Genomic DNA, 27,365 nt, shown 5'->3' with positions numbered 1-27,365 from the left:
ACTGCCACTTAGATATACACGCCCCTTAAACAAGTGCAGTGGTACCCTGCATACAGTATAATTCATTTACTACCAATGCTTTGTTCTTCACTTTACCCCAAAAATGAGTTTCTAACATGCTGCCAAGACAGTTACAACACCATTAGTCGTGCAGAAATCATCACTGAAATTAAAACCTGGTCAAATGTTGTAGTTGGCACATAAAGCAGACTGCAAGGCAGTTGAGCTCCCCTTACCTGGTCATCAGACACCTGTTCCAGGTAGATGTGAGTGCTGTTCAGGATCTGCATGCGGGTGTACCTGTAATCAGTGTTGCAGAAAGCACTCCAGTCCCTGGGTGCAGGGATGAACCCGCCATGTTTCTCTCGACACCCCTACAACGCAGGAATGGAAATGTTACCGTACTGCTATGAACATACCCTATTCCTTTTACAGAAAAAATAGAAAATGCCTAAATGAATATATATCTCCCTATTTTTAAGGGTTTTTTGTTTAATCATAAATTTCCAGCATGGGATTATTTCTAAGTAACCATGTTGATCGTCAGCCAGCTCATACTATAAAATCCACAACAGACGATAAGTACATAGAAGTTCCTGTTTTAAAATGAATCCTCAATCTGTTTTGAACAATAACTAACTTTGATTCTAATCATTAACACATTCCCTTTACCTCCTGCTTTCCAGTTAAATGCAGATGATGCCCCCCTTCCCTGTCCTACTGATCTTAGGAGCCATAGGTCTATCAGAGACGCTTTAAAATTACCTATTTCTGGAGGTCATCCAGATTTATGCATCATTTTTGTGAACAGTCCTCTTGTGCCAAGATTTCAACAAGGCGTTTTTGTCGGGCATTCTTTTGGCTGTGTGGCATCAGCCATTGGTGTCATTTACTTGGGGATGTGGGGGACATGTCCCCCCACTTTTTCAATGATGGGGAAATGTACTCTTTGCATTGCATGAGTACTAAAACTTTTATTTCACGATAATGTATTGGTATAATCACTAGTCGGTATAGAAGTCAATGGGAAAAAAAAATGGGATTGGATCTGGATCGCTAGAGCTGGATCATAAGATGATGTTTTATTATGAGGAGCTGGATCAGCCTCCACTGATCAGTGATGTTGATCCGATCCTGGAGCTGCACACACCTTGACTAGGGAAACTGACCAATGAGAAACAAACATACGTGGTGCGCAATTTAAAGACACCGCTTGACAAATGTGTATACAGCCTGAGATCACAGTAATGTTGGGGGAAAAATGGCAAATGAATGAACAGAGATAGAGGAGGATGCACTACGCTGCTGTATCCAAAACACAAGAAAATGGTTTAAGTTTGTAATTCACCAGAGCTCATTTTATTTACTAATGTTATCACACTGAGGTTTCTGTCTACTTACAGTTTAACTTTACATTTTAAATCGAAACCGTACACTTAAAACAGAAAAATTACCTTTGTGCAAATAAATATAGACATCAACAAAAACTAAATACATTAGGAAGAACTTTTCACACAATTATTATACCAAATTAATCAAGCTATATTACTGATTCGAAATTATTCTGCGTGTTTAAATACATCGCACAGACTCTTGCATTTCTATTTATCAATGTTCCAAAACCTCACTCTTGGTCACATTTTACTAAACATTTTGAAACTAATAAATCAGCAATTACCATATTGAACATTATCTTATTAATCATAGTATTGAGTTCTTACCTTTTAAACAGGAACACATTGAAAGTTTACAACTCATTGCCTGGAGCTTGGTGTTACATTATCGTCAACACAGTGCGGTTTGAGGTACATCAGCTACACTAGCATATTTTAAGTGGATGGAAGCTGAAAATGCTATTAAAACTATTTCAATTGTGGAGAAATCTCAATGTTTCTAGAAATATATTTCAAGGGCAATTCTCATCCCTGTCATTAAATCTGAATTATGCCACACTCGCTCAAGCGATGAACGCTGCCTCAGGGGCCGGTTGTACTAAAGGGATCTTATCCTGGATCCAGGCTCCGATCTGAGAGAGCTTCAGTGCTCTTCAAAGACTAAAGCCATGGCTTTATAATTCCTGTGAATAATAGAGCTATTTGCCACACTCATCACTCACAAAAACATTGTGCCAACAATTTATTGTTCTGAATGACTGCCGCAGGAATGCCTTTGGATATTTTAATTAGACATACAAGGGATGCAATGCTTTGTTACACTTGTTTGTAACATATTTCATTATTTCAGATAGAATAATCTTCATGCATGCTCCAGCTACAGAAACTGCCCCACCCCCACTTTTGAAACCAAAGTTACGCCACTGCACCGACCCTTAGAAATTCACTGCCTAAAGCTATTAGAGATAGCTGTTCTACTACTGAGTTTAAGTTCAAACTAAAACAACATTCTGGCTGTCTGAGGGCCTTGAAGTCTGGGGATGTGGTCTGACTAGGCTTTGGGTTTTGTTATTTTTTGCTTTCTCTTTTATTTGATTTTATTGTAAATAGTTTTGATAGGTCCTATTGTTTATTCTTTTTTCTGCGTTTTTTTTGTGAATTGCCTTGGAATCATTTGTAATGACATGTGATCTATACTGTAAGTGTAAGGGACACAAAAGAGGATTTTGAACATTGGGTTCAGTTACATTCATTTCAGTTCCTTTGGATTAAAACACTGAATCAATTTGCTGACTCTTTACAGTTACCTGGAAGCAAATGTACTGAGCTTGTTTGGGTGTGAAATGGAGTTTTCATTTCCGTGTTTTTTCAGGACTGAGTTAATTTGTGTTCACATTGCAATGTGCACTTTTTTTTATGATTAGTGGACCATATCGTTACACTGTTTGCAATGCATCTTGGTATCTTTTTAAGATGGTAGTGATTAGGGAATTGTCAGCATGTGTTTCAATGTTTTACATTTATCGCTCTTGAAGCAAATCATTGGGGGAGAGTATAAGAGAAGGAGGAAGAGCTTTCGCTTTGTCAAGTTGTCAAATTTAGTGTGAACAGAACCTTACAGAGTTCTATCATCCTTTGTAATAAAGCAGCACTAAGATACTTACTGCTGATCCTGTGATGATGTGAACTGGAGCCCTGGGATTGACATAAGGGTGCTCCATGCTGCCATTAAAGACCTGGAGAAAAACGCAACAATATTAATAACGTTCATTTGTAGTACTGGCTGTAAAATCTAGGACCAGATTCTGACATTTTTAAACAAAACATGTGTGCATATATAAAAAGGAGTTCTTGTCACATCACAAATTCACTACAGACCAACATTATTTGTAAATTCTTATTTCACATACTATAAATCCTCAGGTTAGCTGTCTCTCTTGGTTTGAAAGTGGTGGTTGCTGGGTAGCGCTACAAGTATTAATTTGGATCTGCCTTATTGTAAAATGGTGAGATAGCGTCACGTCAGCTATATTAATTTACTTGAAATCCGTAGATAGGCCAGAGCCTTTCATAGGTGTGCTCATGTGCCCACAGCTCCAGATCGACCCCTACAGGAGAAAAAAACAACAGCATGCTTTCCAGATACTACAGTTTAGGGTTATTAAAGATTATATACAGGATCAAGAAAAAAAAAATCCCAATATGCAACAACAGACAGAGAAATGCATGATCATAAAATATACTTCTAAATTTAGCTAGCTGTTTATAAACGGTCCCTAAATCCCTCGTCGGTCAGAAATGGTTTAATGGTTCATGGTTCGCATGGACTGCCAGGAAAGATCTAGGCGGTACAGTGCTGTACTGTTTGACACAACTTACACTTAGAAATGAACACTTACAAAGCTCAGCACATGTGAAAGGGAAGCCATTCCAGCTAAACTCTAACTTATAAGCACCATTTAAAATGGTTTAAAGTTTCTTCAAATTACTTGTGCACCTTACTAACTGTAGAACTTTTGTTGAAAGACCTCCACTTGTAATTGCCTGGAGACCATTTAAACAGAATCCTTTAACATATGGAACTGACATAGTGGTTTTGTTGATGCAGTGGTTGAATAAGAACATAAGAGAAGTTATGAATGAGAGGAGGCCATTTGACCAACAGTGCTCTTCTCGTTCGTAGAAGTTGATCGTTCTCAGAAAAAAAGATCCCAATGATTCCACAGCAACACTGTGGCTTAGCAACCCACTCCATACACTTACCACTCTGTGTAAAGAAGTGACTTCTAACCTAAATTCTAATGTGCGCTTTATGAATTCATATGGGAAATACATTTTCTTAAGTAGAAGACTAGAAAATAATCATCATTTGAGCCAATGCATCTACTTTGCGCATCTGGTGTGTGTGTGTGTGTGTGTGTGTGTGTGTGTGTATATATATATCTCTATATCTTATTGCCCTGTTCTTAGATGAACTCCGCTCTTTTCAGTTCTGGATATAACCAAGGCTGGGACTAGGCTATAGTCTCCTGCTTATAAAACCCCTGACCACAGTAGAGAAACAGCAGCAATGCTTTGATTTGCCAAGTTGTATGCAAAGGCATCACCGATCAGTACTTCTATCACATGAAAGTCGCATTACCATAATCATAGAAGAGTTTTTCCAGACCCGGGGCCACAGGCGTTGTATCATTGCGTCCCACTCAGACCTGGGATAGAACAATAACAATTGAACTTGAAGCAAGCACCTGGAATAACACGCAACAAACCAGCACTGACTGTCACACCAGACCATAAACTACATTCAAGCAGAGAAGGGAAATTATTTTCTTAACTTTCAATGGTTGCAAATCGTACATCGGGGAGCATGTGCCACTGTAAAAAAAACTACCTTTACTCTCCATATTGCATATCCTATGGACACCATGGACTGCACAACCATTATATCTCAAACTTAATTAGCTCAGTCATTAGGAAGAAACCTGGCATAACTTTTGCTCACTGAGGAAAAGCATTGTGAAAGCAAAGCATATAGCAGTACTGAATGCAATTACTTATATGTAATACAATTGAAAAAACAGCTATTCGTATCAGCAATGGTAAGTATACCTAGTTGACAGCTGATTCCCATCTATTGGGTGCGTTATTTATCATGGCATCAGGATGGAGTAGGTGTATTCCAGCGATGAAGGAAACAATTGGATAAATATCAGCTATACTATTTATACCAAGTTTTTTATAAATGTAAATTAATTTAATTTGGTTTATTTCGGGTGGTATACATACATTTCCTCACCACAGGTTTACATAATACATTACAGGTGCCAGTACTATGAAAAGGTCCTATGTGGAACAGGGTCTCATAACAGAATAGAAGTCAGTGCTATAAAAAAAGGAAGTCAGCAACCAGCATTAACATAACAGGAAGAACTTGTTGTCATCAATTTCCATGTAAAGATTTATTTTATACACACACACACAACACTATGTAACACAATTTTTGTTCCTGGGTAGTAAGTGTTATTTCCTAATTGCTTATGCCTCAAAAGTATAGAAAATGGCTGTTATTCCCCACAAACTTTGCTTTTGTGACCAGGACAGTGATATTTTGAAATTTACTTATTTCCAATGAGAAAATGGGTGAATTTGTGTCTTTTTGTTCACATAAAGTCAGAAAAAAACAACATATGAATCCAAATTAACATGTATTTATACTAAAGTAATACAAAAATTACTACAAAAGATTTATAAGTGAGTAGTTTTTCAAGATTTACGATTATACTGTAAATCACTTTCACGAATCAGCCCCCAAATGTAGTCTCCCATCACGTTCTCGTTATACTGTCCTTGGTAGTGGCGTTCAAAGTCCAGTATATCCTGGTGGAAGCGCTCGCCTTGCTTCTCCGAGTATGCTCCCATGTTCTCCTTGAATTTATCAAGATGAGCATCAAGGATATAGACTTTGAGGGACATCCTACAGCCCATTGTGCCGTAGTTCTTCACCAGAGTCTCAACCAGCTCCACATAGTTTTCGGCCTTGTGATTGCCCAGGAAGCCCTGAACCACTGCGACAAAGCTGTTTCAAGCCGCTTTCTCCTTACTAGTGAGCTTCTTGGGGAATTGATTGCACTCCAGGATCTTCTTTATCTGTGGTCCGACGAAGACACCGGCTTTGACCTTTGCCTCAGACAGCTTAGGGAAGAAGTCTTGAAGGTACTTGAAGGCTGCCGACTCCTTATCTAGAGATCTGACCAATTGTTTCATAAGGCCCAATTTGATGTGCAGTGGTGGCATCAGCACCTTCCGGGGGTCCACCAGTGGCTCCCACTTGACGTTGTTCCTCCCCACAGAGAACTCGGTCCGCTGTGGCCAGTCCCGCCTGTGGTAGTGCGACTTAGTGTCCCTGCTGTCCCAAAGGCAAAGATAGCAGGGAAACTTGGTAAAACCGCCTTGGAGACCCATCAGGAATGCCACCATTGCAGCCTCTTGATGCCATCTCAGAAAAATGCAGATATGTATCCACTTAGGCAGCTGGAACTAAACTGAACCAGTGGGCTTAAGGCCCCTGTATTTATACTACTATTTATATTACTGGAAAGTTCTAGAAAGTTCTAGAAGTTACTTCAAGTTTACTCAGCACTGAATCTATCTGGAATATTCTGGAAAATAGGTAAATTTCAAAATATCACTGTCCTGGTCACAAAAGCAAAGTTTGTAATAGTAGCCATTTTCTATACTTTTGAGGCATAAGCAATTAGGAAATAACACTTACTACCCAGGAACCAAAAAAATAAATAAATTGTTACATGGTGTAATGGTACGTGCATAACTCTCAAACTTGGTGCAGTCGTCTTTATCATCATTGGAACAGTACATGGGTCTGTGCGCCATGGTGATAATCCAGGGCCGTACTCTCCGGTTCTCTGGCTTGTTGGCTTCCTGGAACAGGATTGTTAAGACTGTTAAGTAAACTGGAGGCAAACTCTGCAATTATTGAAGCTCTTCATGCAAAAACATGTTAAGTGCTTGTTGTTTAGAGACCAAAAAAAAAGTTTTATTCATTTGAATCCTCAATTTCAGACAGCAGGTGATGATAAACTTAACAGGTTCTATTCCTTGTTAATGAAGTTTATTAGATAGTCTTCCTGTGTTCATTCATCGCTACAGTACTAGATTGTACAATGAGAGATTATTTGAAATATCTGAATGCACTTGTGTATTAGTACTCGTCCCATTTTTCTTTTTAGCTTGTGTTTAATACTTCAGTTGTGAAATATGCAGAAACTGTATTTCAAAGACAATAATAAAGACGAAATGTTGATGCTGCTTCCTGGCACCTAATCCCTTCACGTGTTGCAGTTCAAACTCCAACGGTCTAGCTGCACTATATTTTAAATGTCTGCTGGAATTGGAGAACCAGTAAGGTCCATAAAACTAACAATAGGTAATAAAATAGACATTAAAACATTGGTGAGCACTTCTTTAAACATCACAGTCCATTGCAACCATGTTGTACCAACTTCGAACAGATTTCCACTGTGCTTTACTGATCCAGCAGCCACAGAGAGGAGTTTGCCTTGTTACTTCAGACTCTCCCCTCTCACTTCCCTTATCTCTAACTCACCAGAATGTCATCTACAGTAGTCACAGGGCAACTCTGTATGGTCTGTTATTGCACCCAGATATGTGATAAGAAGATAAACGGTTACACAGATAGATAAAGATTAGAGGTTGAGGCTAAACCTAGATTTTTATTTGCATTGATAATAAATACTCAAACTTTATCATGTGATGCCATCACATAGATCATTAAAGAGGGCAGTTGTACAGAAGAGCTCAATGTCATATAGCATCATACGAGGCGCAAGTGAGCACAAACGGGGCCTCAGTCTCTTCTATCAATCTCAGTCGGCCCGAGGGAGTACATGTTTTGGTCACTTTTGGTCACACGGATTGAATCCAAACAGATGTTCTTAGTAGAGTCTAAACTCAAATTAAAATGACCTTATATTGAGCTTCCAAACAGATGTTCTCAGTAGAGTCTAAACTCAAATTAAAATGACCTTATATTGAGCTTTTATTATGAAATACTACACACCTATAGGTCTTTATCAAGCCAAGAATACTGCTTGAAAATTAGATCCAGTCCGTACTCCAGGTAGAAATACACTTCGGTGGAAAAAGAGATGATGTGAGCAGGCCCGATGTTCTAACTGCAGAGAGAGAGAGAGAGAGAGAGAGAGAGAGAGGTTGAAAAAGGGTTAGGTGAATGGGTGCATTAAACAACAAGAACGAAACAACTCAGTGGCCTAGGTTGGCAATAATCAGTTTAAGTTCATCTTGAAGAAATAAAATATAAGAGTAAACCTTTTTTTAAACTTTGTAAAGTTAGTACTTATAAAACATGGGATAAAGGCACTGTCTACAATCAGAGACAGTACCAGCAGGCAGGTAGATGTCATGAGAGCTTCCCCACACAGCTCCACATAAGAGAGAGCACACCTCAATCCTGAACTGAACATCCTCTGCCTGCCATTCAGTCCCGGGATGCTCACAAGCAGTGACTGACAGTTGACCCGAATTGTGTGGTGGTTTTGTGTTGAACACCGATAAGCTAATTTCCTAAGTTTAATGGGTGCCTCCAACTGTGAAGGACAGAGAATGAACCCACTGTGCCATGTAACACCCTTGCCACAGCTCAGTTCTGATTCAGATAAAATAAAATGAGTGTGTTCAGGAGAGGGAAGGAGCAAGGCGGGTTGGACTGGCATGCCTGCATGTCATCTAAGTTGAAGAGGAGCACTTGATCTCTTAACAATGCACTTTCCCAAGCTTTACGCTAAAGAAAATTCCAAAGCCCAGAAAACGGGCCGAGTGTCTGGGAGTACTAAGTGTTCTTAGTGCTCTGCGAATGGGCTGGACTCTCAGAAGAGGATGACTGCATACCAGCTCAGTCTAGCACTTTGAGAAATTAGTCTGTAATTACTTGGCATCCTGACATAGGAAGTTGTGCGGTTCTGTGAACATTTTGTACATAGCAGGACCCTCTTAAAGCATATCCCCTTACACCAAGCCTCCACAGGGAAGAAAGGATACCTAGAATTTCAACTACAGCTGTCGCTTCACCTGTACCTATATGAAAGCTAAATAAAATACCAGCCGCAAAAATAAACCCTATATATATTTTTTTTTATTTCAGCTCAATTTGAGCTCTGTCTGAAGGACCTGTTTGTTCAGTAATAGCTAGAAATATGTAGACTTTGCTCCCCTCCAGGTATACAGTACAGAATGTGCCACAGAGAATGAGGACGGCCCCTGGGTCTTTTCCCAGTGACTGAGCCATGTGTTTAGCTGATTACTCAGTGTACATCCTTCCCATTCGGAGCAACGTATAAGGGGCTCCACTGGGACCTGGATTCAGCGGAGGAGCTCCGGGATGTTTTCCTACCTGTACCAAATGCTCTCGGTGTCACCTGGCATGCTGAAGCGGTTTCTGTAGTTGGAGATATTGCTGAAAAAAAAACAAAAAAAACTGGAGAGGTTTAAACAAACAGCCAATCAAAACACATGCCTAAAATATCTCCGCTACAGTGATTAGCAGAAGAAAGGTTTAAAAACTGTTCCACATCCCCACATTGTTAATTATGGTTTTTCAGGCAAGGCTGAGTGAATGGAGCTCTGGTTCAGTGATACTGTTATTTGTTTTATGAATGTATTTTTTTTAATTCTTGGTGTTACTTGACATCTGAAGGTAAATACAGTGAAACCTCACTATTAAGGCCAGTCATATTTTCTAAGCACAGTTAAATGTAGTGGTAATTTAACAGAGATCTGATAAGTTTGGGACTGCAGATGGTGGCCTTAATACTGAATACAAGGGTATCATCAGTAGTGAAAGCTTCAAATTTACAGTACATCAGAACTGTAAAAAAATAACCGTATCTATGAGGTGGTTAATATACTGAGGTCAGGGGTTTCAAAACAAGATGGAGACCGGAGCTAACCACCATCAAACGATATTTGAGCCTGCTACTTTTATTTAAAAATATTACGATTATTTTCAGGTATTATTGTACAAAACAAATTTTTGTTATAACTTATGACATACTGGGTTATTTAGGAGTCAGTAAGTGGCGGCCCGCGTGCCAATGGTGGCCCGTTTGAGGTTTGGTGGTGGCCTCTCTGAGTTTCTCTATCAATGTATTACATTAAAAAATAATAATAATAATAATTAGATCTGCCGCCTCGGCACTTGCGCAGCCAGCTTCTGTGTTGTTGCTGGAGTGATTTTCTCACACCGGACACACTCTGTCAATGGTTGCTAGGCAACAGTTCCAAGACACGCAGCAACGTCACGTGGAAGTACCAGCAGCCCCGCATCCTGTGATCTCGGAGTGCGGTTTGGAAGATACTGGGTCAGTAACTCCTGCAAATAACTAGGTGTTAATACAGTCTGGGTCTTGTACGTTAATAGTAAAATCTTACAATCTATTCTATACTGCACAGGGAGCCAATGTAGAGAGTCCAGTATATATGGATGTTTATTGCATTCTTTCATAGTGCAGCTATCTGTGCACTCAACTTCTTTAAAATGCAGACTTTGCTTACATTCCAGTTTGTTTATAGCTTCCAAAGATAATTTTTAGTGGGGTGGTCCCAAAGTTTTGCACAGTACTCTATAACTCGTGTGATGTAAAGCAGTAGGGGTATATTTAAATTGAGTGAAAGATAATATTTTGTATCTGATATTACATTGATTTTCTTAGATTTCTTAGCTTAAATCATGCAAAAATGTGCCAGAATGCACCACTGCAGTGGGAGGATCGACACCCTCCCCCCCCGAAACAATGCGTCCCGATAACATTGGTGCCACCTACTACCTTGTAAGTGCCACATACTTAAAAACCAATTGAAAACTTTGTGGAGGTGGCCATGAAGCAAGGTTTAACTGTCTAATGAAAACTCTACTGAGGCATCTGGGAGTTCCGTTCCGCGATTCAGCGAGCCTCCAGTTCAATACATTAAGCAGCCTGCATCACACCAGTCATAGTCAATGGTAGCAGTGCTTCCACACAAGCATCCCTGATACAACAATGGCAGTTCCAACCATGGAAATGAGTCTGCAGCAGAAAACCAACTCAAACCTTGAAGTTGACTTTTTACCAGAGGGACGAACTGCAATTAAAAAAACAAAAGAATCCCTTTCGATAGATGTTTTGAAACCCAGATTCCTGTTGACGTGAGCTGTACGCCAGTGTGGTCACCCAAAAATGTAATAAACTAGCATGTGCAAAGAATCTTTACTCTATAAACTGCACTCATGGTTTCTCCACAAACATACCAAAAAAACACAATAATATAACCTTGATCTAGTCACTCCTGCTAAAGTCCTGAACCAAACCCTGTGGTGGTTCTGTGACAAACCCTTGTTAAATTGGTTTTTAAAATGTATCAATTAAACAATGGGGCAATTTATGTAGTGTTAGCAGTTAGCATATTTTTGGAGATTGAAATCCTTGTTGAATATTGAAGCGACTGAATGGATTTTATTGCATCCCACTGAACATAACCTATAGAAGTTGATTCATTGCAGTAGTTGGGTGACAGCATAGATAATTCAGTTTTTGATTACAGTATTGTATTGGTAGAAGAAGCATCCACTGTAGTGTTTTGCCGGTTGACAGGTAGTAATTGGGAACCGGTTTCTTTCTTGCTACCCAGCACATGATTACAGAAAATAGGGGTAGATGTAACAGTATATATTCTTCCTTTCAGACAACCCCAAATCAAAAGTGCTAGTGACAGAAAGCCATCCTAGCATGTGGATTACTCTAGACAGGATGCAAGGTGAGGCACATCCAGCACAGGTATTTCCTGCTTGTACAGTTGCTGATTTATACAGGCTGTGCGTTTGTCACCGAGTGAGCCAAAGCACGCAGAACAAGGAGCCTTTAGAAAGGGCTCGTGCCTCGGCTTCTTGCAAACAGCACTAGTTTGGTCTGGAGTATGCTTCTATCCCCCAGGCATGTGTGCTTTTTTACAAATATTTTCTTTGGCAAATAATGTGCATTATATAAAATATACCTTACTAAGAAAATGTCAGTTAACACCAGAAAAATATTATTTCCATTCATAGTTTGATTAATGACTTAGTTTTAACACTGAGTGTAAACTGTTCTTTGAAATCTGAAAAAAGCTACTAGCAATAATAATATGGACAGAGTACTTCAAGATGTATTAGTTCCTAAAATGTCAAATCAACATATCTTTTAATGATCTAAACAGAGGCAGATCTAAATAGCACCACTCTTTAATCCAGCTGAAGTGTCCCCCAGGGTGATTTATAGAACAATTTATTTACTAGATATACAAACAAAAATAGTTACACAAGCTTCTTAAATGTTAGGGCAGTGATGTTAAGATCCGCCACTGTATAAAAGATCCCAGTCTGTGCTTATACTACACAGTTATAGTAGATTGCCATGTTTTTTATAATGCTTTTTTCAATCATGTTACCAGTTGCATCTTGTCTGTATTGTTTGCACATAATACACAGCAAACTGCTGGAACTCAGTTTAATAATAGCTCGATGCCGCCATCGTGTGTTGGAAAAGGAATTGGTTGTTACCAGAAACGGTATCCAAAGTAAGGTAACAAAACAGTGGATTGCACCAGATTTTTCAGATAGCATTTGTATTTAATTAGATAATTTATACAAACTTGGAAAAAATAATACACTGAGGTTATATCTCTTATGAGGACCCTGTGAAAATGCTTGCGGTGGTTCTTTATTTCTTGGGATTGCTGTGTAAGCAATCATAATGCCAAAGAAATGTTAGTGTGCCAAGGTTGTTAATATCACTATTAAAAGTAATCTATTATAAATTAATGATTAGCAGACCTGGCATTCTAGATTACATTTGCCAATGTGAAAAGGAAAATAAATCGCACAACATCGATGCTATAAGCAGTGGTTGGTTTGGACATCACCGCACTGTTCCGTATTTTATGTAGCAATGTTAAAAGGTGGATCTATCAGTTAGAAAACAGCAGAATTTACAGAATTAATAAACCCCAGTGTTTTAGAAGTTAATTTTTTTTTTTATTCCTGATTCAGAAACTAAAATGAAGTTGCTCGTTAAAAATGTGACCCACTAGCACCGTGTCTGTCTGTCACTCTCTCGACTATCCTCCTGGATTGGTTTATTTTGTGGTTCAAATTTACACACATTGGAAGTCATTTATACTTGTTACCATGACTTCACACTGTGGAAGGGCTTTCCAATGAAAAGTAATCTGTTTCTTTTGGCCCTGAAAAGTAATCCGATTAAATGTAAAGAACACATAACTGTAATAAATTGCTCAGAAAAGCAATCACATTACTTGTAACTAATTCATGATACTTGGTACCTTATAAACCCTGTGTGGTGTTTAATACCTGCCTGTCACCAGAGACCAACAGTAACAGACGGAGGAATTCGTAGTCATATAAAAATGACTCCACTAGGAGAAAACCTGTTTGAGAGAACTGCTAACCCAAACCCCAGTCCAAAATAAGTCATTTCAAGCAAGTAATTTCCTCTAAGCCAGGTCCTTGAATGGCAAAGGTTAAATATTCACATCAGTTTGCTGCTTCAGTGGAGATTCCAGTTTAAAAGTTTTTACTTTGGTACATTTCTAGGATGCACTTGTATGCATGTCCAATGGTTTTTATCACCAAAACAGGCCCCTAGGGAACATTTGTCTGATCTCCAAAGGTCCAAGTTGCCGCTTGAGTTAGTGGGAAGCTTTCTTATTTGATTTAGTGTTTATTTTTACATGAAGGGTGAAAGTGGTGTCTGCACAAAGTTACACTTGTGTGTCAGATGACTGACAAGATATAGCCTTCACTAGCGCAATCAAAAGCCAGAACCAATACCTAAGTATTCTGAGGACTGTGTTCTAATTAATGTCCATACCAAGGGTGCGTTAAGCAAGTGAGGCGCTCTGTGAAAGAACCCATTTAACAGCATGTTCAGCTTCACTCCTACTGAGCAGCTCAGAGCAGATTTCCTCTGTGGTCTGAGTGAACAGAAAAATTGTCGCTCTGAGCCTCTCAGTTACTTAACTCACCCATTGTTTCATCACAATTAGATGACTGGTAAGGCATACAGTAGCCTTCTACAGTATATTCTGAGGAGAACAGTTGTGCGGTAGAGCAGTAGTAAGGGTCCGGTCGTGAATAAACTAACCAGGGACCATCATATAACATACTGCTATGAGGGGAGAGGTTTACATTGTCAGTATCACAACTTTTCACCTTGTGGCTTAACATTTCTGTTGCCATGTACTGTGTTGCACTGGTTGTGGAATTTGGGTGCAATTGGTGTAGACTTAACGCAACAGAAAACAGATGAAATCTCTACGTCAACCCATTTGAAACTGGTTATGTAATATAAACAAAATCATTGCTGTTATGTTGATGTCAGTTTTAACTATCAGAGAGGCGAGCCAAGCATAACATACTACTGTTTTTAGTTCAGACTTGATCCCCAACTGTGAAAAAAGAAAAGGCTTGCCTGGTTGCAAGGCTCAGTGGAAAGCAGGGAAAAAACTAATTGTATTCTAGAAAAAAGTACTGTTCAAACTCTAGCATTGTTACTGAAAATGACATGTTTGTTTGAAGTGGTATTTCTTGGTGTTTGCCTAATTTTATTTCTGTTTGTTTTTCATTAGATGCTGACTGATTTTTAATTGTTAGAGTAAGTAGCTTCAACTGTCATGTTAATTGCGTTTTTGTTTTACATTTCCCTTACTACATTATGCTGTTTACAATCATGGTCAGTTTTTCTGGGTTCTCCAATATCGAGTTATATTTTTTTCTCTAAATGTGCCTTTATAATGTTACTTGTAACAGCTGGATCTCTCTGCAGCAAGTCGGTTTTTGATAGAGGGTTGACAGTAGCAGCTGTTTCTGCATCCAAGACTGCAGAAACCGCTGATTGTTTTATGGAGGAATAGTCTTAGAAGTGATGACCATTCTGGAGAACAAACTGTAGATCTCCCCTCCCAAATTCCCAGGAGGAAGACGATCAATCACTGAGGACTGGCTACCTTTTCCACCAGAGCAAAGAAACAGCTTGCAGTCTGGCTGCCCATGGTGGCCCTACGACTTATTGACATTGTTTTTTTTTTTTTTTAAATTCACACACATTTCTTTGCTCAAAAACACAGCTCAAAATAAACCCATATTTAAAACTGGTGACAGCTTTTGTTGCAGATAATGATCATCAGGTAGGAATAGCTTTCTCATTGCCCTTGCTACCGCTTTGCTTTGCCTGCGTTGGTTCACATTGGAAAGTGTTTCGGACAGTATTCCTTGTAGCGCACCATCATGCCAAAAGGGACTACAGTCTGCATTGCTAACAGAATGAACTAATGAAACAGCTCCTTTTTCTTATTGCCAAGGTATCCACAGCTGCCATCAGTCAGGTATGAAATGTGCAGTGAGGCTATTGGTGAGCTTGATTGTCAACATACTTCATTGTGAAAGTGCAGATTGGTACACTGTGTGCGAGACAGCTGTAATAAAAGTAGCAACATTTCTTATCCCTCATAAGTGCCAATACCAAGGAAATGCAATGGTTCCTGGGCAGCTATATTGAATTTATATAATTTCTCTCTAAATCTGCCTTTAACTGGCTTTTTACTTACATTAGGACTATCTAGACAGGTTCAAAGCCAGGTAAATTTAAGACACGCTTAACCAACAGGTTTTGAGTCCAAATACCCCTGATCAGGCCTGCTGAGACAAATGTGGGTCCCCAGTACATCAGATTAGCTGGGGACCCCCACCCCCTTCCGTCGTATTTATAGATTTAAACAGAAACAAATCCAACCAGGTCTGTAGGAAGCTTGTAATTATTATTTTACTCACCAAATTATCATGTAAATACTTTTTTTTTTTTTTTAAAGAATCTTGTAATTTTTGGTGACCCCCTAAGCTCGGAACCCCAGGACAGTTGTCCCCCGTTTTGCCAGCACTGCCCCGATTTAAATACCAATAAATTACCTCCATGTCAGCTATTAACACTTAAGACTAACTTATACACTACAACTACTACTTCTAATGCTACTACCGCAACCACTAACACTAATCTCCATGTTTCCTAGTGCATCATGCCTAAGCACCTCAGTTAGGCTCCCAGTTGAACAGCCATGTGTTTATCTCTTCAGCCCTGTGTCTACTCCCTGGTCTCACGACAGCTCATGCTGGATGGGTCGTGCTTAGCAAGCCTGGGCTTCCACAGCCATCGCTTGCCAGGCCCTCTTTGTGAGCAGCACACACCAGCTGCCAGAACAGCCTCTTTGATAAATACCTGGCTCACCCCACCACTAAGCAGTGAGGAAGCTCTTCCTAATTGCCTCTAATTGAATTCTGAGACATGGTTCGTTTTTTTTTTTTCCACCTTTAGAACTCTCTCTCTCTCTCTCTCTCTCTCTCTCTCTCTCTCTCTCTCTCTCTCTCTCTATATATATATATATATATATATATATATATTTATTTTATTTCATTTTTAGCTTTTCCTGTTTGAAGTGGCTGGTGTATTGTCACCGAACATGAAAGATTAAGTTACTTTGGAACAGGTGTGAGATAAAAGCAGACTCTGAAACATTTTAAATTAGGAAGAAAATTGGTAAAGATAACGAAAAGCAAATAGGGAATCACAAACTGTCCAAACCATCAGAACCAATGGCAGTAACACCGTAGAAGATGTATTTTTAAGGAAGGAAACTTTTTTTGCAGATACCATTTCCAGCATTTAGAATACATTGCACAGGGATCCTGGGACACACTGGCATTGTACCATGGTATTGCAATGGATTACCAGTGTGGATATGGTATATACCATGATGCCATTATGATGTCATTGCTATGTCAAAATGTTCCACAAGGTTGGCAATTTCTGACCAAAAAGGTGTAACGTGTATGATTAACTGTTACTGTAGATTTCCAGTACAGCTACTGGCTCTCCTAGCGGCTGACAGCTTAATAATACTGTACTTGGCTCTGGACTACAGCTTGCTCTTTAGTTGAATTGCAAGACGTTTGTCTTTAAGCTGGTGGTTTGCGGATTGAGTCCAACCCTTGCCTTTCCATTCAGTTCAAAGGGCTGAGCTACCAATGCACTACAATTAATAATAGACCATAATGGTATGATGTTGTTTTCACATCAAAGCTCTGTTGGTTGATTTATAATAGATTTTCACTTTCTTCTGTATCTTCGCTTTTCTTCTAAAATAGTCACATATAAGCACAAATGTACATACTAAGTTCCAGTGATTATACTGTTTGTAATATAAATACAGGTGGTATCTGCCTTTGAAAGCATAGGCACCTCTATAAAGAGATTCCCTGTGATACTGAAGAGCTAGGGTGCGTCTAGACTGAGGAAACTAACAATATAACAGGCAGTAAATATTTGTCTGGTAGCAGTGGCAGACATATGCAGCTGCAGGTTAAACTAATTGAATCATGCTCCCTAGCACTGTGTTTAATTTTGCAAAAACATATTCAAAAAGGCATTCACGAACATGAGGAGGAACCAAAAACACATATCCCAAGTTTATAATGTGTGCCTAACGGGAATTCTGGCATCACATTCCATAGAGCTAATGTTACAAAACTAGACGCAAACAACCCAGAAGGCTAGCTTAAGTCATTCTGTGTTTATTCATGTGCCCCAATAGGTTTTGGCTCTCCTCTGATAACACCTAGGCCCTACCTCCTCACGAACCTAAAGCTAGAAAATACGAACAGGAAAGTAGAGAACCAGTAAAATCTTTTAATTAACTTAAATTAAAACCCCTTATTCTTTTCAAATCTTACATCTTTTAGTCACTAAGTGTGTTGCCACTGTTAAAATGTATACTTTCGATTGTATAACTGACAAATGCTCATTCTTTATGTAAATTAGTGATGGTGGTATTTTGATAATGTGATTGACAGCGTGCTCTTGGCCAAGCCTGAACAATAGTTTCTAAAATTGATGTACTGTACTGTTTCGGAATATTTCTTTATAACAACCCGCCTCTTTCACATAGCACGTGTATTCAACATTATATTACATTTGTACTATTGAGGGTTGTTTTTTTTTTTTTTTGTCAGTGCGGCCCACGAAGTCACAGTCTTAAATTAATTGGCCATTGCTGCCAGGTGAGTTTGACACCCCTGCATTAGCATAAGAAATTTCTCAATCCTGTGGTGGTCAGTTTATTTCCTAAAAAGTGTGTGTGCTACATTATATACCTCGGCTGTTCCCAGTGTTTTTGTCAAACACCTTTATTTCTCTTCTGACACGCCAAACCGAAGTTAAAATGCTGAATGCAAAGAGCCTATTTTTATAATACTGTAACTGGTCAGCTCTGGTGTATTGTAGCAGCTAACGGACCAATTATATTAGCTTCACTGACTCTACTACTACAGTGAGTCTTCTAGAACGTTTTTGGCAACTGTATGCAAACTGTGCACAAGGCATCTGGGTGTAAAATAAGCACTAAGATTCCTATCTTATGGGTCTTTTCACATGATACCACTGTAATAACAGCGTGTTTCCTTGAAGAAACCTATAAATACTTCAAAAAGGTACTTATTTTTCAGATTTGACCAAGTTTTTAGTGGGGTTAAACATGTATGCTGATTCTTTGAACTCAACAACCCCCATACTACACTGTAAAAGATGCATGAAATGCCTGAGCTGCTTAAAAGACATGTTTTCATAGCATTTCAATAATTTGCTGTTCCATCATGTGAAGTAGGAAGGCTGAGAAATAACACTAATTTATATTGGGTAATATTTACCAGAATAATTTTGTTAGCTCAATGTTCATTAACTTTAATAGACATCCAAGGGTTTGCAGATGGTCCCCAAAAGTTTCTGTGAATAAGAAGGGCTTTCAAATAACTCCTGGGTTACAGCCCTTAGATTATTTTAATTGCTGCACTTGTATCGTACATTGTTTATTAGCATCTGCCCTCTGTAAAGGAATTCCAATCCCGAGTTCTGCTCCCCATTCAGTTTAATTGTTAAATCGTGATTGTGCATGCTTCAGAGGGGCTCTGTTTACATGTTTGTATGTACTGTAAATATGGACAGCTAGGAACAGATTGCTGACACAATTAGGTGGAGCATGGCCTTGACTTAATTGTTACTTCCACCTTTGCACAAATATCAACATTCAATATTAGATTCAAGTAGACAGACTTTTCAGGTAATGTCTTTGTCAGTTTTCATTGATCCTCTTCACTCCTAAGGATTAGGGAGGAATGTTGACTGGGGCTAGTTCACCACACAGTGCTTCAGTGCCCCCTACTGGTCAGAGCAAGTCCAGTTGAGACTTCACAGGCTGGGCACTCTGTCTCCAGTGTTCATCTGTTTAGTAGCAGTATCTGTTGTTTAGGCTTGGCAGTTTAAAAGAAATGAAGGTTGCCTGTTTGCCAGCCCTCCTGCTCAGTATTGGGTAGCATGGGTCAGACATTTGCATTGGACATAACAAATATTGTAGAAGTAATGTCAGGAATGCTTAGCCGCACCTTAAACATGTTGCCCATGCATTTATCATTATTTCCTCTGGAAAGGACAGAAAGCATTGGGGGAATGCCTGCAGACCAACATGGAGCAGAGAGCTGCTGTATACTGTTGTACATATAGTATGTTGTTTCAAAGTTAAGAAATTGTATTAGAGATTAACCAGTATTGAAGCTACAGTAAGTAACTAACTAACCGGAATTTAAAACCGTTCTCAACTTCACCTAAAAGAAGGCATCACCAAAAACTTCCTAGGACTTGAGTTCCTGACTGCTGATGAAAATATCAGCGGTGCCTCTGAACTTCTACATTGGCCTCCCACCAAAGAATTGACCAAGATGAACTCTGCTTAACAGCACATATCTGATGTGGTCACAATCCACTGTAGCACAGATGATTTTGAATTACTTAGTTCAAATTGACTGCGATTGAAGATAGGATTTAGAAAAGCTCAGCCTCGTCACCAGATTTGAAAAGGCAAAGGTCACTTATTTTACTTGAAACATGCCTTCCTTCCTTTGCGGAGCTGTGCAATTCACTTGCAAGCTACAAATATGCAACATATTAGCAAATGCACGAAAGAACATCTGGGGAAACCATCCAATAGGTTATTTTTACTGTTTCTTATGTTCAACCTACAAGGGAGCAAGTATATCTGGTTTTAATATTCAAAAAATGTCGCCTTCACAGATGATTTTCTGATCAAATGTTTGAAGTTATGGATACACATCTGGTGGTCACGGTTTTGTCCAGCACACGGTAAACAGACATTCGATTTGATTTTCAAAGTTTATTAGACAGCACATTGTATGTAGATCAGCTGGTGTTTTACAGTAAGATTTTTTTATCATCGTACTATTTTTCTTTCAATATTTTTTGTCCGGTCTGCTTGACACTAATATTTAGTTGGTTTTGACTAAGATTTTCACAGGGCTTGGCAACCCATTCCATACATCCACCACAAGATGCACCTACCTTCAGTTCTGAATGTGTCCTCTGGTCCCTGTCACTGGGCAAAGTTTAAAGATGTGACTGGGGTTGTCTCTGTTGATTTCTCATCGTCTCTAACTCCCCGTAATGGATCATTAAAAAACCTGGTCTTTATCTGCCTGCACATTGGAACATGTGTGCAGGACTGAATCTCCTTTCTTGTTTGTGTCCTGGCGGAGTTGATTGTCTACCTGGCTCGTTTGCTTTGCCCAGTCTAGTCTTGACACAATTATCCAATGGCCGGGAGCTTCTTGCAATCCCTCGTTGATTTTTAAAGCCTTTTAGCAAAGAGTAAATTACACCTAGTAAAGTTACTAATCATAACACATCAGATATTTCAATATAGGCAGTTTAAGTCTGGTTGTTTCATTCTCATTTTGTAACTTGAAAGGGTGTTTTTGACATTTTTGAAAAAGGCACCAGTTTCTCTGAATGCATTTGCAGCCTACCCCCTAAACTCTAAGCTTTAAAGAGTAGAAATGTTTTCCATATATTGTTTCCCATTCATATGGGTTTATTGTGAATACAAGCCCTAAATAGCTTTTGACCACAGTAATGCACAGCAGACTCGTGACACAACAGATCCATTTTACTGCTTTCTTAGTAGGTAATCCCCTGGGATCTCGAGCTTGCCTTTTAGAATTTCACTGTATTTGTTTTTTTATTTTCTTGAAAGAACATTTGGCTTTTCAATGTAATGGTGCAATTTTGCAGAAGGTAAACTAGTAAGCTCATAAAATATGTCCCAGCAGCCAAGCCAAACAAAAAACCTGAAAAAGCAGGCTAGAAATATGAACTCCATGTGGATTTGATCAGCCACAGTGCTTTTAAAACACCCTTGGGGGTAGTTTGAGGGGATTGATATGGCTTTGCATGAACCACCTTGCTGAGACTACCAATGCGGTTAAACATTTCCTCCAGACTGCTTCTAAAATAATTTGTCATCTCTTTACCAAGAGTCTTAAGCTCCAAGTCATTTTACACAGTTTTGGCATACGTCTGGGAAAAATAGGTTGATTTACATGAAGTGGCTGCATTGACGTTGATTTCTAAAGCAGAATTCGCATTGCTTTTTGTTGTCAATAGCCTGGCTCCCTCATGGGACAGTAGCTACCGAAATACCTTACTAAACCCGCAAATAAGGAGAGATTGATGGAGGTCTGCTGTGGATAATGACATTTACAGCAGCCCCTTAGCTCTCTTTTTATCCCCTTTAATACTGCTGGCAGGCAAAGGAATGCACAGCCATTTATCATTTGACAAGTCTTTTGAAAGCATGCTAAAACTTAGCAAAACCAAATGGGTTTTCTAATGGATAATAACAGTGTAACACTCTAACGCTCTTCATGTAAAACATACTGGTTTGAGTTATTTAAACTCGGATTAAACAGGAAGTTCCCTTTACATCAGGGGTCTCAAACTCATCTGGCAGCAACGGCCACTTAAATGAAGACTGTTCGCTTGGTGGGTTGCACCATAAAAAAGTTAAACATAGTAATGTACTTGAAAATGGTATGTAGGCCAATATACTCAAATATACTACTTTACACAAAACACTACCCCCACTGTACAATTCCAGGTCATCAAAAAGTATGCAGGCACAGTTTCAATCATTCAACATATTAATGTATTTTATAGTACAAAAATAGGCAGATATAACTAGAAGCAGCTTTCCTAGAACACTGACAAAAATAAATAAATATCACAAATAGAAGAGTATTTTACTTTCAATGGAAATCAAAAACAGTAAAAAAAAATAAATAAAAAAATGTCACAGTATATAGTGCTAAGCCTCAATATTTAACTTATATTTCATAATATAACATTTAACATCACCGATAAAAATAAAATACTGGCAAGTTGTGAAATGCGATTTAGTAAACAGTAGCACTATGAAATGTACATTTTTATGACATCTATCTGGACCAGTGGTCTTCAAGGTGGTATAATTTGTGCCCGTGGAGCCAGGCCATCGTGCCTGCGGCAGCTTTTCTTAAGTTATGGGTTGTGAACACATTTCTGGCGGGTCGTAGCGTGGGAAAATAAAGCAAGCTTTAAACACATTTTCCAACAAATGCACCACACCAGTCTGTTGACAGTGCTGCTCGCTTATGCTGTGCTTGTACGTACGCAACATTTTTTTTTTTTTTTCCCGAATGGCTTTTGCGATACAATCAACTAACTGAATATCTGCTTTGTCTCTGTGGTAGCCCAATCATAAGTTAGCTGGGTGGGACATAAACTGTGTCTGTTTCAGATGCAGGTACCGATTGTAAGTTTAACCAATAGGAGAGTTAACTATCTGCCAAGTTTTATGCAGCTGTCCAATCACAAGCAAGCAGAGTCCATTCACGGTATTCTGCATGAAAATTGAAGGCGAGCAAGTAGCCAATTAGGAAGTGAAAGATCTGAGAGCTGTCCAATCATTCGTGAGCAGAGGCAGGGTGTTAATATGCCGGGTAAGCACTGAATTTCGCTGACTTATTGAGAAAGAATACATTTCAGTATTTAGAATTTAATTTTCTACTGTTTTTATGTCACCAGACAAGGGAAACACTGTAGTAGATTTAGTTATGAATCCACTTTCTCTGAATAATTGTACAGGAGATGTGCGATCTTTAAAACAGAGTAGTGTTGACAAATTTGTCAAATTGAAACAAAGCGAGACGCTATCTCCATTTTTTTTTTTAATTTTAGTTTCTTCATGCTTATCTGTTTAAACATGCTATTTAAAAATATTTTGGATTGCGTATTTTATATAAATTATTTAAAGAATAAGCGCAGCACACACAATTACTGCCAGAGACTTGGCCTTATCAGAGCGAGCCAAGAATAACCCCACTAAAACTCTTTTAAAAATAAATAAATAAATGTATTCAGTGTGTAAGATAAGAACCTATGTAATAGTCAACGTGCCCGCAAACAGCCAAGTAAGATCTATTTATGCCCGTGCCCAAATTACTTTGAGGACCACTGATCTGGAGACCTGGTACTTCTTTTCTCACTTGCACCAGTGTCATGATATCTGGCTGTATATCCTTAGCTGTGGCCACGCGCAACACAGCGGCCAAGTGTTCATCTGTGTTTTGTACAGGTTCATTACCAAGAAGAGCTACTCACCAGTGTAAGTGTTTCCCAATAAACTCAGGGTTTTGTGAAAAAGCTCTGACTATTTGGGGAACTCATTGACTGGAACATACTGGTAGAAATCTTGCTGTATCCCTTCACTGAATTTATCCTTGAGATGCTGTTTGCACTGAAAATCAATCAGCTCCATTTGAAGGTCTGGATGGGCTGTTGTCACATTACAGGAAAATGGGTTTGCAAATCGATGAGACTGGAAGTCTTGAAACCGACAATCAAATTAATTTATCAGGTTTGCTAGTTTTTCGCTGCAGTGCTTTTAGTGTTCATCATCAAATGAATCTTTGTGTAACTCCTGAATCTCTCGGCATGCAGTGAAGTTAACACAATTTCGGTTTGGCACAGGCTGCTGCACAAAATCAGCTTTGCTTTGAAAGCTCTCACCTCTTCATCCCTTAGTGTTACGACCGGTTTTGGCCCTTGGAGTTTCTTGTTTAAAATGTCCATTTGCTCGGTGAGGTCAACAAGAAACGCAATCTGCTTATTACGTGTTCTAATTCTGCAACTTTTCCACATAATGCCTATTGATGCAGAATCCACTGTAAGAAAATTGGTATTTTCACATTTCTTTCTTACATTTTGACTGACTCTTTTACCCAGTCATATATGGTGCACCATCTGTTGTAATCCCAGTTAGTTTCTTTCAAGGTAATTATGCACTTTCCATGACTTCATGAAAAAATTCTATTCTGTGGTTGTGTCGTTCACGCTTAAACTTAAAAGCTCTTCAATAACATTACAGTTAATATTACCTGCTATTTCAGTAATACGCTCAGCAACTGTTTTACAAGACAGACTGACATTAGAAAAATTCTCTTTTTTCAGAGCATATTAGATCAGCTCTATTAAGCATGCACCTTTTAACAAATTCACCATCTGAAAGACGTTTGGCAGCACATGCAATCTCTTTGCAGAATCACAGAGATGACCATTGTTTATATCATGCAGTGCAGTGTGGGGAAAGTGCATATATTAATGCATCTAATGAGTCACAGAGACCACAATGGTGTTATTAAGGTCCACAGAACATCTGTAATGCTCATTCCCGGCTAAGCTAGATCACCAAGTCAATTGTAGACCATTACTATTTTTAAGAGCTGAAGGAACAGCCTTGAATAATTCTGGAATTTTGATCTATTTTCACTAAATATCTATTCTTTAAGCAATGAAGTAACCAGTAGGTTTTTTTCATTATTATTATTATTTTGGGCAGTGTCAGCTATTGCATTTTCTGATTTTTTTTTTCGATTTTAAATTTATACATTATGCATATCAAGATAGCTAACATCTGCGTTTACCATAGTAAAAACACAGCAAAGTATAACAAGTATTTCAGTAACATACTTCCCCCACAATGGCTGTAAATTAAAAATTAGAGCCATCAGTAGGATAAAGTTTGAGTGCAAAATATTTAACAGTGTGTACAAAATAGTATAGAATAAGAATTAGCAATGAAATATTTAATCATAATTTGATAAGTGATTCTCCAGATATATGTACAAGTACAAGTGTGACTGTAGCAGGAGGAGATCTGTGCTGACTCTGCTGGCGTGTTCACAGTACTGCAGGAAGAGGGCGGCAGCCATCCAACAACCGCCTACGAGTCATGGCAGCGACACGGGGAGGTGGGAAAGTGGGTGTGTGGACTTTCCCCCTCTCTGAATGGCTGAGAGGCGAGTCTTGGGAGATTGCTAGCCCTATAAAAAAAATGCTCTGCTGTTTCCTCAGGTCTGCCCTTAAACACGCCGAGAGTGCGGAAGCGCTGGTCGAGGACCGAGAACCAGTCGGGAGAAATCGAAACAGAGTGTGTCAAAGCGAGATAGTGAGAGCGGTGAACCCTTGGGCAGACCCCGGAGTATTGTAACGGAGCAGGCTAGTTAGCCGGCAGTGTAGGACGGTGATCCGGGTCGGATGGGTCACAGTCGACTGGGATATAGCTGTTAAATGCAGCACCTTTTCTTTGTAGTTTTTGTTACTGTTTTATTTTCCCTTTTTCTTTGTGCCTTCTGTTTTGAATTATTGTTTCGAAGCACCTCCAAGGGTGCCGGTATTGTGTACCATCGCTTGGTATGCCCATGGTTCTGTTTACCATCGTTGGTAAATCAGACCACGGACCTACAGCACCATCTGCAGGCTAAAAGAAAAACTGCACCCGAAATAAAACTGGGCACCTGTGCGGTGTTGCCAAATCCACCTGTCTGTCTCCTGTGTCAGTGAATTACCCACCACCCTTCCACAGTGACATAGACAGATTGACACAGTCAACTCCATTTAACATCGCAATCTGATACTCTCAACCTAAATAGTGTTCATACCAAATTTTATAATTGGTAAGTTGTTTTTCCAAACATGTGAGCGACATACAGATGGCCGGATGTACTGACCCATAGACAACTGCCTATAGCTACAGAATTGGATACTCAAAAACTTCAACTAAATTATGTTAATACTAAGTTTCATAACAACTGGACAAGCGGTATATTATGGATAAGATATATTAAAAAACGTAAGTGCGACAAACAGATGGACAGATGTATGGACAGAAAGATACCGTCATATATATCCTCAGAATCGGACACTCAATATAACATCCATTCCCCAGCGGAGATAATAAAGCAAAGTGAAAGCATAGAAGCAAAAGGTAAGCTTGGGTTTACTATGCTGTGCTATGATAAAGTATATTAATATAACATAGTAGTCCATGGTAAACTTGTGCTCCATCTTTCTGGTGAGACATTGTTTAAGCAACTCTGCAGCTGATGCATAGTTCACACGCTCTAGTCTCGTATCTTTTAAAGCGCTTCGTGATGGTGGTCCACTATGAAGGTGTTATATACATTTTTTTTTTTTTAATTTAGAAAAAAAAAAATGCATAGTAAAACCAAGAGAACACCTAGAGCAAAAAGATCATGTAGATTTACTGTGTAAACTTTTAAGGGACAGGGAATCGGGCCTGTATTACAAACAAATACAAGAAAATCCATAAACAAGTTATCTGTCCAAACCAGTACATTCCTAACATTCCGAAGCTCTGGGGTAGGGCAGTTAGAAGCATACGTATGCACACTTTTATTAAATCTTTCAGTCAGAATGTAAGATATTAATGAAAATGTGGTTTCAGATCATCAAGCTCCTGGGCCGAGAGACAGAATAGGCATTAATGGAGCGTTCCTTCTATTCTTTCACTGGAAGAAGTGCAAAACACACGGCCTGCCAAAGCCCACATTCGTTCTCTTGGTAGGTTAGTATTTCATCAGTCTGACTGAAAAAACAGGGATGAGTGGTTTCTAAGAAACTTTAAAGGTTGTTGTATCTTTACTGGAGCCAGCAAAATGAAAGAAGTGTAGATTTTAACCCTTTAAATCCTCACCTGTCCACTGGCCTTCTGCTCGAGGAACTGGTTTTAATTCCAGTACAAGTTGACAAGAGCATTCATTAGAATGCATAAGAAATGGATTGCAGATCTGTTACTTCAGTCACATACTGTTTTTGTAATGTCTAATGTTAAGTCATGTTGTCTTCACCAGTCAATGTGAGCTTTGTATGTCCTGGGCGAGAGAGCCTACCTAGCAAATGGAGACAGATTTAGAAATTGATTTTTTTTTTTTTTTTTTTTGTAGATTTATAAAAAATAAACTTTCTGTAGTTCTTTTGTCTTACATTGCTTGGCAGAGCCTTGCTGTACTGTACTCGGGTATATACCATTCAGTCTCATTCAGCACCTCTGGGTAACTACTGTTTTTTTGTTTTTATTTAGTCGTTGCTAATT

At 39.0% G+C, this 27,365-nt stretch overlaps 1 pseudogene; it reads right to left on the bottom strand.

Annotated features, from left to right (window-relative positions):
• LOC121324088 overlaps positions 1-27,365 on the bottom strand; it is a 40,798-nt pseudogene that overhangs the window by 1,757 nt on the left and 11,676 nt on the right.

Source organism: Polyodon spathula, chromosome 12 (assembly GCF_017654505.1).
Source record: "Polyodon spathula isolate WHYD16114869_AA chromosome 12, ASM1765450v1, whole genome shotgun sequence".
In the NCBI taxonomy this organism is placed as follows: Eukaryota; Metazoa; Chordata; class Actinopteri; order Acipenseriformes; family Polyodontidae; genus Polyodon; species Polyodon spathula.
The sequence above is the reverse complement of the archived record's forward strand: the minus strand, read 5'-3'. Positions and strand labels throughout refer to the sequence as shown.